General features: G+C 48.6%; 1 long non-coding RNA gene across 2 annotated transcripts in view; it reads right to left on the bottom strand.

The window, feature by feature from the left end:
* LOC141271337 (uncharacterized) overlaps nucleotides 1-16,863 on the bottom strand; it is a 150,996-nt gene that overhangs the window by 24,065 nt on the left and 110,068 nt on the right. Inside the window, exon 3 of one of the 2 annotated variants that reach the window (XR_012321898.1) lies at nucleotides 14,171-15,570. The exons of the other annotated variant lie outside the window; for it this stretch is intronic. This is a non-coding gene — a long non-coding RNA (uncharacterized lncRNA). Of the gene's footprint in view, nucleotides 1-14,170; nucleotides 15,571-16,863 lie in introns of those variants that run through there. 2 annotated transcript variants of the gene reach the window in all.

Genomic DNA, 16,863 nt, shown 5'->3' with positions numbered 1-16,863 from the left:
CCACGCCGTCAGGGTCGGTCTGCTTAATGGCTCTCAGGGCCTCTTGTAGGTTCAGGGCATAGTCCCTTATACTCTCATGTGCCCGCTGTTTGCACCCGTAGAATCTAAGCTTGATCTCGGCTGAGGTGCGGGTATCAAAGGTGTCCCTCAGCCGGGTTAGTATCCCTGCGACAGTCCTCCCCCCAGGTGGCCAGGACTTTACCTCCCTTCGGGCTGCCCCAGTTAATTGGGCCACCAGGATGCTCACTTTTTGCTCTTCTGTGAGGGGGTAGACCTGGAAGAGGCTATCCAGCTTTTCTCTAAAGTCATGCAGGGTATGTGACTCCCCTGAGTACTGGGGTAGCCAGGCCGCTCCCGGGATATAGGGCATGGTGAAAGGCATGACTGCAGCAGCGGTGGCGCTGGCGGGGGTTGAGGCAGTGAAGCTCTCCTCCGTATCCGACATCCTCCTCCCCCCTAGTGGACCGTGGCCTACCTTGCGATGATCCTCTTCCGTAGGCCGCGGCTCCGCAGTAGATCGTCAGGGTTGAGGACCTTCCGTCGCGTTCCTGTGACGTCGGCGTCTGCTGGGCTCCTTCCAGGACCTTACGCGACGTCCGGACGTGAGGCGGGGCTTCAGTTCTCGCGCGCTTTCGGAGTCCACGCCCCTCTTCTTCCCGCGCGACGTCTTCAAGATGGCGTCCAACGGCGGGAAAACTCCACGGAAGGCGGGAAGAAGGCTGGAAATGGCGCCGGATGGCGGGAATCTTCACCGATGGCGGGAAGAAGGCTGAAGATGGCGCCGGATGGCGGGAATCTTCACCACAGGTAAGTTTGAACAGTCTTTTTCAGGCACGCAGTACCCGGTGGTTGCGGGCACGAGATCCTGCCGACTACGCCAAAAGTTGACGCGCCCCTGGGCCTGTGTCGCGCTGTGTTGCGCACGCGGGAGCTTACCCGGAGCCGGACCTGTTGAGGGTTGTAGTCTCGTGGCGGTGACCCGGTCCGTGCCCAGGGAGTCAAACTGAGCGGCGATGTATCAGCGGTAGATGTTGGACGACTACGCCACCCGTTGAGTACAGCTAAGGAGCTGCTGCTGCAGGGCAGACCGCTGAGGCCGGTGGTAGGATTGTGCAGCGTGATAGTATAACCCCCAACGGGAGGGGTATGGCCTCAGGGCAGCCGACGTGGATGATGGGGGTAGCAGGAACCACTCGGAGACGGTACGGTGTAGTTCAGGGTCTTTACTGGTGACAAAGATAGACCCTCCCGGAGTACTGGCTAGCGATTGGGGCCTGGTCAGTCCTTGAGCAGATGGGATCTCCCCTGGCCAGGCGGAGTTGTAGGCCTCCCAAACTAACTGTACTCTTCTGGCTACCTTGCTAGAGGCGGGTATAAGTAGCCCACGTCCCTCAGTGTACCGTGTGGTGCTCACCCGTATGGCCGGTGACTCGGGGCCTTCGGGTTTCTTGGCCAGAGGACCTGGAATCCCCTGCCTGACGGATTCTGCTGCTGGGTAGGAGTTAGTCCCCACAGCCTTGGACTCCGGGTCCGGTAAGAAATCTTCTCAGTCAGGGCGAGCTCTGCAGCTGCCAGCCCCTGACTCCTTGTAACACTGCTCCCACAGAGCTCCTGATGTTCTGTTCCTATATTTGCTTCTTTTCTCTGTCTCTACTTCTTCTCTACTCACTAACCCTGCCTCAGCCCCAGTTTTATATAGGGGAAGTTCTTCCCCTCCCAGGACTGTGCAGGAGGTGTGGCATGCATAGGATTCCTGACCAAGAGACCTCCCACCTGCTCTCAGACGTAATATCTCTATCACTGTGGCAACCAGACCCCTGGGGTGTCACACATCCCTTTGAGGTTACGGGCGCGAGCGGGCAGAGGGACTACGCTGGAGTGCCAAGCCAACACGGCCAGTACGGTCCTGCCCGTGCGACCTCCGTGTCGCCGGGTTTGTGCCAGAGCCACGGTGGACCCTGATGGCCAGCCCCCCTCTCCCAATACTGGTGCCTGTCTGCTGGTGGGTCGAGCCCCCCTGCGGTGGGGGGGGGGTAACATCTGAAGAAGAAAGACCATCTTCCAGCCAAACTAAGATGTCTACTTCTTTTCGTGGACAATGTGATACGATCCCTTTCTTACGGACACGCCCATCTCTACAAATTCCAGATGAGGCACAAAAACAGCAGGTGCTTCAACGGATATCAAGTGCATCTTCAAGTGGGCTCTCCTCCACCTCAACTTCAACATCACAAATACTCCAGTTCTCAGAGGTGTCACTCCAATCGCACTTGCTTCCTCACAGCTCCCAAGTCTCCAGCTGCCCGTCTGAGTATGGGGTAACACAAATGGTTGAGTCTGCACAGCTGTTTACTCAAACTATAGCCTGTGAAACGGAGGACTGCTCCAGAGCTTCTGTTAATCCAGATGAGGAAATGATCTGCGCTGATGCCCAGAATCTTTATGAGTCGGATCCAGGACCAGATGAAGAAGGTTCTGAGCATAATGTAGACCCCCGTTCCCAAGCTGTAACTCCTGTTGGTGGAAACAATGATGAAGACGATGATGAGACTCAAATACCTGATTGGAGCGACAACTTGACTTTTCGGTCAGGGCAGGAAGAGGTTGGCTCTGAGGACGATAGGTGTGAGAACACACAGGGTGATGATGATGAGGTTGGAGATTCCACTTACTGTCAACCCACAGTCAGCCAGTCGATGATGTCAGCAGATGAGGTGGAGGAGGATGTGACTAGCCCAGGGGATGGGCATGACTCGGTACCTGGGCCTTTGCCTGGCCTTGGGGATGTCGCGGTGGTCGGCTCCCGGGCCCGTACCCTGGGGTCACTCTTTAAAAGGGTGGATAATTGTTAATTTTATTAGAGTCCGTGACGCCACCTGTGGTATCTGGTGAGAAGCACCAGCGCTGCAGCAGTCCACTGAGGCCGGTGATAAGGAAGCTCGATGGTATAGCTCCCCACAGGTGGAGCTAGGCCTCAGAAAAGCGTATGCAGGGGGAATGCAGGACAGGCGAGACCCAGCTGGGTCAGAGCAAGAACGGGAACGGACACAGTAGTCACTTCAGTACCTTTCACTGGTGGAAATTCAAGCACATCCCGGAGCACTGTAGGGTGAAGGGTGCATATCAGGATCCTCCCCAATGAGCGGGTGTAAGGACTCCTGTTTCTTGCCTCTGCGTAGTAAGTTTCTGACCTGCCTTGAGCTAGGCCTAACTTTGTCTCTGTCCTGCGCTGGCTGACCTTGTGGTAGGGCCTTGTCTTGGAGTTCACGCTCCCAGTATGCGGGGCCTAAGTGTCTCCTGGCTCTGTTACGTATCAGCACCTTAGTGATCCTGTGACTTGTAGTGCTCCAGGGATTCCGGTTATGCCTTACTGGGTCATAGAGATCCCGGTAAGCTCGGATCCGGTGTCTGGTAAATGCATGGGGGGGAGCAGGTTAAGTTCCTCTGCCCCCTATGTACTAACTCTCCACTCGCCTTTGGCCTACTCGGTCCCTCACTAGGCTATACACACTAACAGCAGCTTGCCGCGCTTCACCGATCTTATGGCGCCGGCACACCTTAAGCTCTAACTGGGCTCCCTGAAACTAGCTAGCAGGAGCCTCGTGCTCCACTGCTGAACTATTAACTGAGTTCTCTAGACTAGACTGAGCTCCACTGCAGACTGACCTCTCATAGGCTTCTCTACTGCAGGAACTCTTCAGAGGAACTGAACTGCCTAGCTACAACTTCCCTATTTATATCCCTAACGGGCTCCCTCTGCTGGTCTGAGGTGGAAGGTGGAGATGTGTGAATGTTTATGGGGGCCTCTTGTGGAGGATTCCATCTATGCACTCTTCTAGGATCTGTGATACCAAGCGCAGCTGGGCGTCACAGATGCTATTGACGACGAGGTTCGGTTGCGCCTTCCTGGACAGAGACGGAGTACTGGAAGCACGTCAACAACTGCTTCCTCAGCCAAAACTCTGACTCTGACCACAAGTTGTAGTGGCTCTTCAGGTCGCATGGGCTCTATGCCTTGCATAGCCTGGGCATTATTTTCAGATCGATAAGGATGACCCAACTCGTGTTATCTGTAATATTTGTCACCAAAAGCTAAGTAGAGGCCAAAAAATCCTTAGTTTGAGTACTTCATGCATGAACCGTCACATGGATATGAAGCATAAGTTGCAGTGGGAAGCTCACTGTGCTACAATGCGGCCTAGAGGGACGGGCCAACCATCGTCTGCCCCATCTTGTGCATCCGCGGCCCCTTCATCCTCTGTGACTGGGGGGACAGCAGTCACACATGTTTTTGGACGCAGACCTGCCACCTCTTTACCCGCAACAGCCAGTGTGATTGGCAGGTCATCATTTCATTTGGAAGTGGAAACACCAGCTGGTGTTGTGCGCTCTCTGACATTGAGAGCACCACATTTGGATCAAGGCAACCTAACTTTTCCGCCTGCATATTCCTCACAGACCGGCAGTTTGCCGGGGACACCCTACTCAACCCCGTCTAAGCACAACAGCCAGCCCTCGGTCCCTCAGATGTGGACAAGTAAAAGACCATTTCCTCCTAGCCATGACAAAGCTGAGGTTGAATTTCACCATCTGCAAGCTGTTGGCTACAGAAATGCTGCCTTTCCGCCTGGTGGACACAGAGGATTTTCGTGACCTTATGTCTGTCGCAGTGCCCCAGTACCAGATGCCCAGTCGGCACTACTTCTCAAAGAAATGTGTGCCTGCGCTACACCAGCATGTCGCACACAACATCACCATTTCTTTGAGAAACTCTGTGTGTGACAGGGTGCATTTCACCACAGACACTTGGTCGAGTAGGCATGAACAGGGGCATTACATGTCGCTGACTGGGCACTGGGTAACTATGGTGACAGCAGGACAAGGGGCTGCTGTCCAAGTCTTGCCATCCCCACGAGTTGTACGAAAATCCTCCTTATCTAGAAATTCCTCCACTGCTTCTGCCTCCTCAACCTCCTCTCGGTCCTCCACCTGCACCCAAAGCCTGTCTGGTAATGCCACCCGCTTTCTAACTGTGCAGAAGGAATCTTGCACACCTCCTTACTATGCTGGCAGCAGGGCTCAATGTCACCAGGCGGTGTTTACTTTGAAATGTCTGGGAAATGTGAGTCACACAGCTGAGGAGTTGTGGTCAGCTCTGGAGACCCAGTTTCATGAATGGTTGTCTCCACTGGACCTGCAAACAGGGAAGGCCGTGTGCGACAATGCTGCAAACCTGGGTGCGGCCCTTCGCCAGGGCAATGCCACACACGTGCCTTGTATGGCTCACGTGTTGAACCTGGTTGTCCAGCAATTTTTAGCCCACTCTCCCGGACTAGATAGCCTTCTGCAGAGGGCACGGTCGCTGTGGGCTCACTTCCGCCATTCGCATCCCGCAGCTCAATGACTTACATCTCTACAGAAGTCGTTGGGTCTGCCAGTTCACCGGCTGAAGTGCGTTTTGCCGACACGGTGGAATTCAACTCTGCACATGTTGCAGTGACTGTGACAGCACCGACAAGCCCTGGTGCAATACGTTCTGACGTATAGCCTGGGCGAACGAGATCCAGAGGTGGGGTAAATCAAGCTGCAAGAGTGGTCTCAGATCAGGGACCTATGAAATTGATGCGCCCCCTGGGCCGTGGGGTACCTGGTGCCAGGCCGGTAGACGCTGGGGGTTGTAGTCACTGTGGCGGTGACCCGGTCCGTGACCCTGGGCGTTCAATCCAAGGGTAATTTGTATATATGGGTTTTATAATGTCCGACTACGCCACCTATGGAGTGCGGCCAAAGGGGCCGCCGCTGCAGGACAGTCCTCTGAAGCTGGTGGTTTTGCAGCAATGGTATTATTACTCCCCACAGTAAGAGTGTAGCTTCAGGGCAGTGTGGGTGGATGATGGTGGTTGTAGTGCAGGGAGTCAATATAAACACAGATTCCGTGTGATGCAGTCCCAAGATCTTTACTCACAGTTGTTGCAGTCCAGATTACAGGTACCAGAGCAATCTCCCCCGTCGTGCTGTGCGTACTCAGTGAGGGGCTCAGTCCACCCCCAGATAGCTCTGGAGTACATAGCAGGACCCCCTTCTGTGTGTCCTTTCATTGGCCTTCTCCCTGCACCTCACACCCAGTGACACTTCTATCCAGTATCCTCGGGCCTTGCGGGCGAAGTGTGTTCCGTCCCCTGGGTACTAAGTGGCTACCTTCTTAGTGAGACTGGTGTGGACTTTGGCCTGCAGTACATGAAATGCTACAGCCTCCGGTTTCTAGTTGAGCATTTCTGTTTCTCTGCTAGTTGAGGGACCGGCTCGCCTTATCTGGCCTGACCCCTCTACCTCCTGGTAGCAGCGGGTGTACGGGTGGCCTTCTGCACGACCCGTACCCCTAGGGTCCCTTTGGTTCCTGGAGCCTTCCTGCTCCCACTCCTCTCTTCTCTCCTTCAGTCCTGGGCCTCCCAGGCTAGGCCCGCCTCCGGAGCAGAGCTCATGCAGAGCCTCTGCTCCTATCACTTCTCCTCCTCTGACTGGCTTGCTCTTTCTAAGATGGCTTCCTACTTATACTCTCCCTGTCATGTGCTCCCCTAAGCTGCTTTCTCCACCCACACCCACTACATAGGACCCTCCCGCCAGTTAGGGACCTGGGACTGTGCTCTCCCTTAGGAGCAATCTCGCCCTACCCCCACTGCGGGTATGTGTAAGATGCAGGTGTTAGGGTCCCGAGCCATACTCCTTCCTTACCTGAGGGTGAGATACCACACCGCTGGGTGAGATGCAGTACCTCTGTGGCGACTGAGCCCTCAGGGGCGCCACACACCCTTCTGCACTGTTTTGAAATGGCGACGAAGAAGTTTAATGCTGACGATGCCATTATCATCATGACTATTCCGGTGATTTACATGCTGGAGCACACATTAAACAGAATTCAGAGTCAGGTGGTAGGACAAGAGGAGGTGAAGGAAGTATAGGAGGAGTCGTATGCGGAAGGGATAACATCTCCAAGGTCCAGACGGTCGGCAGAACCAAGGCGGCAGGCATGGGAGGGTAGGAGAGAGGGATTAACCAGGGTGCATGGTAGCAGCCAAACTGTTGAGGAAGGTGCAGGAGCCGAGGAAGAAGTGGAGGACATACTGGTGATGGGCATGTAAGACTCATCAGATGAGGGAGACCTTGATCACATTTCTGTTGTGTGAGGTTGGGGGGAGAGGGCAGAGGAAGGAAGCATGATTCTTACCTCGCTAACAACACAACAAAGACTTGGTCCTCCTGGATGCACAAGACACATGAGTGCCTTCTTACTGCACTACCTGCAACATGACCCTCGCAATGTCTGAATTCAAAGTAATCCCGACTACTGGGTTGCCACACTCTTAGATCCCCGGTACAAAAGTAAATTTGCCGAAATAATACCTGCCATAGAAAGGGATTCACGCATGCAGGAGTATCAGCAGAGGCTGTTGCAGAATCTAACATGTGCTTTTCCACAAAACACCAGTGGTGCACGTAGCGAATCTCAAAGTTCTAACTTGCAAACCGTGGGACTGTCGAGTCTTCATCACTCATACCGTAACAGTAACACAGTATCTGCTGGTAACAGCAAATTTATGGAATCGTTTCACCACTTTTTTAGACCATCCTTTGCAAGGCCACAGGAGACAAGAAGTCTGACACATAGTCAATGCCTAGAGAGGATGGTACAGGAGTGTCTCCAAGTGAACATCGAAGCCATGACTGTGTCACTGGACCCTTGCTCATTTTGGGATTCCAATCTGTAAAAATGTCCGGAGCTCGCCACTCATGCCTTGGAGATCTTGTCATGCCCTGCAGCCAGTGTTCTCTCTGAAAGTGTGTTCAGCGCTGCTGGTGGTGTGCTGACAGATAAGCGCATGCGGCTGTCCACTGAGAATATAGACAGAATCACGTTCACAAAGTTGAACAAATCATGGATCCGCAAGGACTTTTCTACCCCTGTCTCATCCTGGGGAGACTAAAAGCTTGAGGATTTGGTAAAATCACCTCACCAACCGTTTTAAGCAACTCTGGGGCAATTGATGCCACTTAAGTTGTGTCTGTGCCACAATTTTTGGAAAAAATGGAGACTCTTTTTGGAGTCCCCTTGCTGTGTTTTACGTGACGTTGGCATCGTCAATTCCCCCCCCTTTTAACTGTAAGAAACTACATACTCTATGGCTTGGGGTAACACAGATGGTTGAGTCTGAAGAGATGTTTACTCAGAGGTCTGCTCCAAAGCTTCAGTGTCTGCTAGTCAGTGTAGAATTTTTAACTGCATCTAGCCTAGGCAATACTTTGGGCGTAGTAGCCCAGCTGCGAAGCAAGCTGCACCGCCTGTGTATCTAATAATAATTTTTAAATGCATCTAGCCTAGGCAGACTGTGGGGACCTCCAACCAAACCCAGATGCTCAGCCCCCCTACCGCACCCCTTTCCTTGACAATGCAATAATGGAACTCTTACAACTGGATGGGTTAGGATCGGTCACAGCTTTATTAACTCTTTATACTCATTCCATTAGAAAGGCATTTTATTTCAAAAATAATTCAGCTTGTTGCAGCATGCCCTGGGTCTCCACACTGGCAAGTTGGCCAACTAGTGTAACTCTCCAACAAGTCCTTTCTATTTCCAGGCCACGGAGGATCCTGCGTACTCGTATGCAGGACTCTGACCCCCATCCATCTCTCTTAACGCTTCTTCCACCAGGTCCTGGAGTCCTGACAGGAATATGTCCAGTCCAATATCCATTAAGTGAACACCGTCGGGCCATATGAAGCCTGCTTTATCTCCTTCCAGTAGTCGGTGTTGTATCACTACACCGCCTCTGTCTCTTCTAAATTTTGCCTTCCGAATATTCATTACCCGCCTTGTCCGTTCGATGGAAGGGGTTGTCTCGCGCACCTTGCCATACCGCTATCGGCACAATCTCTGACCATACTATAGTTAGTTTTGTGAAAAATTCTCTGAAGCGCTCAGTGTCTAGTTTCATTATTGCCATTAGTTATGCACTCTTGTGATGACCTAGGTCATTTCCCCCAGCCTGTATAACTAAGATGACCGGACCTCTTGCCTCTCTCCCTACCTTGATTACCTCCATTAGTTCCTGTGGCCATAGCAGGCCTCTAATACCTCTCTAGTTGAAATATGTGTTATGAAACTCTAATTTCATCCCGCCTGGGCGGACTTTCGCCCTTTTTTCTGCCAAATATATATACGAGTGGCATATCACCACACTGTTGGCTTAGCGTCACCTGTAAAAGAAACAAACCACATTAGGATAACAAGTCCGGTCTTATGTATCTTTCCAAACACGTGGATCGCCATCTCCCTATCCTCTGAACTTCCGTTTCTGACAGTCCTGCTCTTGCTGCTTCCGTGGCCGCGCCTATGTGGAATGAGAGTGTCCCGTAATCTTTGGGGTGGTTCCCTGCCGATGTTATGCATTTATTAAATATAGCTTGGAACTGGTATCTTGATAATGGCATTTCATTAATGTGTGATAGGAAGAAATTACTTTGTGATCTGATGCTTATATATGTTTTTACTATTGTTACCCGACTCAGTGTACCGTTTGTGGGTTGTAGAAGTACCCAAGTGCCCCTGCCCGCTGGAACCGTTTTTGATTGGCGTATGCGTAGATGTATTGCATTTTTGGCTATGACTACGCACTGGTGTAATAAGCCTCCACTGGTGGTAATTTTGGATTGAGGGACAAATTCGCTTATGCATAGCGCCCCGAAGAAGGTGATCGCAAATGCAGTAGACAGTAGTGTTGCTTCAAATTGTGAGTGTCATGTTAATGGTGTTAGGGATATAATGTGAGAAATCAGTTTTAGTGACACGGGACGGGACGTCTACACTCCTGACTTGGCTGACCCCTTTTCCACTCTTTTATGGATTGTCTGATGATGAATCTCTTTGTCACATCTCCCCAATTCAGTAGTTGGAAGTGAAATGCTACTCCGGTCAGACACCGCTGAGCTGACACCCCTGATATGCCCCTCATCATTAGCTGGTGGAGAAATTCTATGGTGACTTGTAAACTGGCTTGTTCACATTGGTCAACCCGTCTGCCTGCTACTAGTCGTGTCCACTCTTCCCATGCCTTACCGTATGCTTGCCACGTCGACGGGGCAACTGACGCTCTGATTAATGGCATCAACTATTCGCCACTAGATCCCATAGGGAGAATGGGCAACCATTGCCCGATGGGTGGGCGTTGGGGAGGAGCTCTGTGAAAATCTGCCAATTGAATTGTGATAAAGCGTAAGCAGCAGCTTTAGACCCCTCAGCATCGTGGCTAGCGCGGACCCATACATTGTGTTTTAGGCACAGGAATGGTAGCCGGCGTAGTATGCCTAGCACTGGGAGAGACGATGATGTCATCTTATTAATGCAGTGCGCTAGGCTGGTGTTTTTTGTTATGAAGGGTATATTTTTGTTAGCCAGGCGCGCACCCCATATTTCTATTGCTACCACTACTGGGAAGAAAAATTATTTTCCGGGCTAGATGCAGCTAAAAATTATTATTAATTTCAAAGCTGGTGGAGCTTGGTATAGATGGCCTAATGCAATGAGTACCACACACTGCTAATATGCCCAAAATTATTTTACAGGCAAGATGCAGCTAAAAATTATTAGTAATTTCAAAGCTGTTGGAGCTTAGTATAGATGGCCTAATAGAATGAGTACCACACACTGCTAATATGCCCAAAATTATTTTAAAGGCAAGATGCATCTAAAATTTTTTATTAATTTGAAAGCACGTGGAGCTTAGTATAGATGGCCTAATAGAATGAGTACCACACACTGCTAATATGCCCAAAATTATTTTACTGGCAAGATGCAGCTAAAAATTATTATTAATTTCAAAGCTGGTGGAGCTTGGTATAGATGGCCTAATACAATGAGTACCACACACTACTACTATGCCCAAAATTATTTTCCGAGCTAGATGCAAATAAAATTATTATTAATTTGAAAGCTGGTGGAGCATAGTATAGATGGCCTAATAGAATGAGTACCACATGCTGCTAATATGCCCAAACTTATTTTACAGGCAAGATGCAGCTAAAAATTATTATTAATTTCAAAGCTGGTGGACCTTAGTATAGATGGCCTAATATAATGAGTACCACACACTGCTAATATGCCCACAATTATTTTACAGGCAAGATGCAGCTAAAAATTATTATTAATTTCAAAGCTGGAGGAGCTTAGTGTAGATGGCCTAATAGAATGAGTGCCACACACTGCTAATATACCCAAAATTATTTTACAGGCAAGATGCAGCTAAAAATTATTATTAATTTGAAAGCTGGTGGAGCTTAGAATAGATGGCCTAATAGAATGAGTACCACACACTGCTACTATTCCCAAAATTATTTTCCAGGCAAGATGCAGCTAAAAATTATTAGTAATTTGAAAGCTGGTGGAGCTTAGTATAGATGGCCTAATAGAATGAGTACCACACACTGCTAATATGCCCAAAATTATTTTACAGGCAAGATGCAGTTAAAATTTTTATTAATTTGAAAGCTGGTGGAGCTTGGTATAGATGGCCTAATAGAATGAGTACCACACACTACTACTATGCCCAAAATTATTTTGCGAGCTAGATGCAGATAAAAATTATTAGTAATTTGCAAGCTGGAGGAGCTTAGTTTAGATGGACTAAGAAAAAGTCCCACACACTGCTACAAGCCCAAAATTATTTTCCGAGCTAGATGCAGATAAAAATTATTACTAATTTGCAAGCTGGTGGAGCTTAGTATAGATGGCCTAATAGAATGATGCTATGCCCAATAGGTTTTACTTGGCTAGGTGCAATAAAAAAAATTGTATTCTATACACAGGTGGTGTAGCTTGCAACACAGATACGCTACTCCACTGACTAACACACACTGCAAGAGACCAAAAAGGATTTGCTTAGCTAGATTTAGCCAAATGCTGTGAAAAACAATTGCACAGCACTGGCACAGACCTGCCTGGCAAAAAGTCCTAGGAAATGCTTTAAAATAGTCCTCAAAAGGACTGCAATTACAATTAGTCCCTACTCCCAACCTATCTATTTCAGAGCACAGACCTGCCTGCTAAAAGTCGTAGGAAATGCTGTAACCTAGTCCTCAAAAGGACTGCAATCACAACTATTCCCTATTCCCAAGCTATCTGTATATTTCAGAGAAAATTGGCTTGAAATTAACACTGAAAGTATATCGCACACAGCAACAGCGGTGCCGTCTAACACGCAGCTGCAGCAGTGAGAAAATGGTGGCGACGGGTAAAATGGCTGGGTCTTATAGGGCAAGGACATGTGACATACACAGCCAATGACACATGCCCTTGCTTGTGTGAAAAAAAGCAATTCGCTCCGTGTGTGCGCTGCTGATAGGCTGACAGATTGCACCTCCCCACTGTAAATGCGGGAAAGAGACAAAAAAATGGAGATCTTCATTATTTCTGCAGAGATCCATCCCCTGCCCCTCCCCCCGCCCCGCTGTACACTCAAACTGCGTATTAACATTGATTATCAGTATTACTGAGAAAAAATCCAGTTATGATTTTGGTGCACAAACAGTTATTGAACATAACCTCGAACAGCCAGATTTTTTTCAAATCGTTCGTGTTCGCCAAACGGCTCGAACACCGCTCAAAACAGCTCGAATTTGAGATTGGCGAACAGTTCGAGTCGAACAACGCTCATCTCTAGCCATAACCACTCTGGCTCATCAAGTACATCATATACAGCTGGTGGGAGGAGTATATAAAACGGTATACTTTGGACACACACCAACGCCCCCCTATTGAAGAAGCTTAAGGCGAAATGGCGTTGTCGGGGTAAATCGCAGTCTTGTCTTTCATGAGTTAGACATTGAGCTATGTAAGTACTCTCCTTAGAACTATCATGCCTGTAGTCTGTGAACTTTAAATGAATTTGTTCTTACATGCACATCATGTCATCCATGAAATTAATTGTTGCTGGTTTCAGCCCCCCCCCCCCTTTTTCTCTTCTTCTCTTTTATTGATATTACATTGTCTTAAATGTAAAATATAAAATTGATCAATACATTTATATATATTTTTTTAAATATACAGAGAGGGAAAAACTTCTGCACTTGCACTTTGTGTCTTTGAATTCTACATCAAGGGGATATAATTCATATTAAAAATCTTGTTATCAGCACTTTACCAATAGGGAATGAGTGCAATAGAACTAGATACTTGAGTATCTCGACACTGCTAATATAAAAGGAGAAAGCGTACCACAATAACACAAGTTCGTGACAGAGATTTGACTTTGATTTTGAAAGTACATGTTTTTTATATACAAAAAATATATATTTTTAAACAAGTTAATTTGAAATAAAAATTATTTCATTTTAATAATTGTGTTCATATCTTCTTTGGAAACTGGGCTTACTCAGCTTGAGTTTGTTTGTTGATATGATACCTTGAATCGGAAGTTGAAATCTATAGACCCTCCTTTTGATATGTTACTCAAAGTAGCAAAGTACATTGTGCACTTATAGCCATAGTTCACAGTGCTGTGAGAGGTGACTGTAGCCACGCATGTATGACTGAAATTTGGAGGCTCCCTTAGGAATGAAGTTTACTTTTTATCAGGTTTTGCACTTTCAGCACGGCGGAGGGGGCACATTTCTAATTCTATTACCTTGAAGAGTAACACCATAGCTGCAGGTTAAGGCCACAGCCCACTATCAGTATTCGGTCAGTATTTTTTTCTCAGGAGTGGGAGACAAAACCAGGAGTGGGTGATAAATGTAGAATTGGTGGATTTGTTTCTATTATACCTTTTCTCTGATTGTTTCTCACCTGGTTTTGGCTCTCATTCCTGAGAAAAAATTCTGACCAAATACCGACCAAATACTGATAGTGGGGCTGTAGCCTTATAGTGTTATCCAACCTAACAGGTTCCATTTAAGCAGATTTTAAGTAAACATTTAGGAAATCTATGCCTTGTTCCTTTTTTAAAAATGCAATACCACAAAATCAGGCAATCACATTTAGATGTTCTTAAACTGTAAAAAATATTAGAGCTCCAAGTCATCCTTGAAAATGTAGGAAGTTCATAAAATTTAAAAAAAAAATCATTTTTTCTAACATTAATAGCATCTTTTCATTATGCTAATAATATTGTTTATGCTGCTGGCGTATGACGCTACATTATAAACTTCACAAATCAGGTATCAGTTCCAAAAAGGGGGCACTTGTTGGGCATTTCCACTGTTTAGGCACATCAGGGGCTCTGAGAATGTGACATGACGCCCACAGACAATTCCGTCAAAGTCTGCATTCCAAAGCGTCACTCCTTCCCTTCCGAGCCCTGACATGCGCCCAAACAGTAGTTTTCTACAACACATGGGGTATCAGCAAACTCATGAGAAATTGGACAACATATTTTGAGGTCCACTTTCCCCAGTTACCCTTGAGAAAATATTTTTTTTATCATTTTTATGGAAAAAATGTTTTTTTTTTATTTTCACAAGTCAACATTATAATTTTCTGTGAGGCACCTGGGGGTTCAAAGTGTTCACCACACATCTAGATAAATTCATTGGGGGTCTAGTTTCCAAAAAGGGGGCACTTGTTGGGCATTTCCACTGTTTAAGCCCATCAGGTGCTTTGAGAAGGTGACATGACGCCCACAGATAATTCCATCAAAGTCTGCATTCCAAACCGTCACTCTGTAACGGGTCTGGGAGGCGGAACCTCTGAGCTACTATACAAGGGGGCGGTCCTTGTGAGGGAGCGGGTGGCGACCAGGGTAGACAGGCAGGCAGTCACAGCAGGTGACTGGGACAGTCTCTGAATGACCGGACAGGAGGTCACGGCAAGTGACCGGGGCAGTCTCTGGATGAACGGGCAGGAGGTCACGACAAGTGACCGGGGCAGTCTCTGGATGAACGGGCAGGAGGTCACGGCAAGTGACCGGGGCAGTCTCTGGATGAACGGGCAGGAGGTCACGGCAAGTGACCGGGGCAGTCTCTGGATGAGCGGGCAGGAGGTCACGGCAAGTGACCGGGGCAGTCTCTGGGTAAAGGATTGGTACGACCTGTGGTGGCAGATGATAGACGTGAGCTCCCAGGTGAGCAGGCGAGAGTCTCTGGATAATCGGGTTGTCACAGCATGTGACGGCGGAGCCTCCAGGAAGATCAACAGACAGGTAGCAGATGAGCGCTCCCAGGTGAGCGGGCAAGAGTCTCTGGAATAGCAGGTGGTCACAGCACGTGACGGCGGAGCCTCCAGGTAGGCAAGCAGGCAGGTAGCGGAGGAGCGCTCCCAGGTGAGCGGGCAGGAGTCTCTGGAATAGCAGGTGGTCACAGCACGTGACGGCGGAGCCTCCAGGAAGGCTAGCAGGCAGGTAGCAGATGTGCGCTCCCAGGTGAGCGGCCAAGCTGGTCCATAGACAGACTGACAGGAGTAGGAAGGCAGACCGTCGGACCTCAGGCTAGCAAGCAGGTAGCAGGAATATCAGGCAGGAAACAGACAGCAAACTGGCAGGACTCTGGCAGGAATCAGGCAGGTAACTGGCAACGGGACCTGAGGGCTGAAGCAGAGTAGTGAACAGTGCAACAACATTGCTCGGGCACCTCCATTTTGGAGGAGGTGCCTTATATATGGTGAAGTCCTCCGGCCATTGGCCGGGGACTCCTTAGGACGGCGCGCGCGGCCCCTTTAAGAGGGAGGGAGCGCGCGCGCGCCCTAAGCACAGTGGCCGGGAAGGAGCGCGCGCTGCCAGCAGAGCGGGAGGAGGACGCCGGGCTCGGAGCAGAGAGGTGAGGGGAACAGCGTCCCTGCCTAGCAGAGGGCAGGGACGCCGACGCTACACACTCCTTCACTTCCGAGCCCCGACATGGGCCCAAACAGTAGTTTTCTCCAACACATGGGGTATCAGCGTACTCAGGAGAAATTGGACAACATATTTTGAGGTCCACTTTCCCCTGTTACCCTTGTTGAAATATTTTTTTAACATTTTTGTGTAAAAAAATTTTTTTTTTATTTTCCCAAGTCAGCATTATAATTTTCTGTGAGGCACTTGGGGGTTCAAAGTGTTCATCACACTTCTAAATAAGTTCCTTAAGGGGTCTAGTTTTCATGATGGGGTCACTTGTGGGTGGTTTCCACTGTTTAGGCACATCAGGGGCTTTCTAAACTCTACATGAGGTCCGCTGTCAATTCCAGCGAGTTTTGCATTGAAAACGTCAATTGCCGCTCCTTCCCTTCCGAGCCCTGCCGTGCGCCCAAACAATGGCTTTCCCCCACATATGAGGTATCGGCCTACTGATCAGAAATTTCACAACAACTTTTGGGGTCCAATTTCTCCTGGTACCCTCGTTAAAATAAAAATATTGCGGCAAAAACTATTTTTTGTGGAAAAAAATATTTTTTTTTTCACGGCTCTACGTCATAAACTTTTGCAAAACACTTGGGGGTTAAAAGTGTTCACCACATATCTAAATATGTTCCTTAAGGGGTCTAGTTTCCAAGATGGGGTCACTTGTGGGTGTTTTCCACTGTTTGGGCACATCAGGGGCTCTCCAAACGCGACATGGGGTCCGCTGTCAATTCCAGCGAGTTTTGCATTGAAAACGTCAATTGGCGCTCCTTCCCTTCGGAGCCCTGCCATGTGCCCAAACAATGGTTATCCCCCACATATGAGGTATCAGAATACTCAGGAGAATTTGTTCAACAACTATTTGGGTCCAATTTCTCCTGACACCCTTGTGGAGATAAAAAATTGGGGTCTAAAATAAAGTTTTATTGAAAAAAATTATATGTTCATTTTTTCCTTTCACATTCAATTAAATGGTGTGAAGCATGTGAAAGGTTAATAAACTTC

The sequence above is a fragment of the Phyllobates terribilis genome, unplaced genomic scaffold (genome assembly GCF_046119375.1).
Source record: "Phyllobates terribilis strain yellow unplaced genomic scaffold, ASM4611937v1 Scaffold_5__5_contigs__length_657084704, whole genome shotgun sequence".
In the NCBI taxonomy this organism is placed as follows: Eukaryota; Metazoa; Chordata; class Amphibia; order Anura; family Dendrobatidae; genus Phyllobates; species Phyllobates terribilis.
This window is presented reverse-complemented; position numbering and strand designations above follow the sequence as displayed.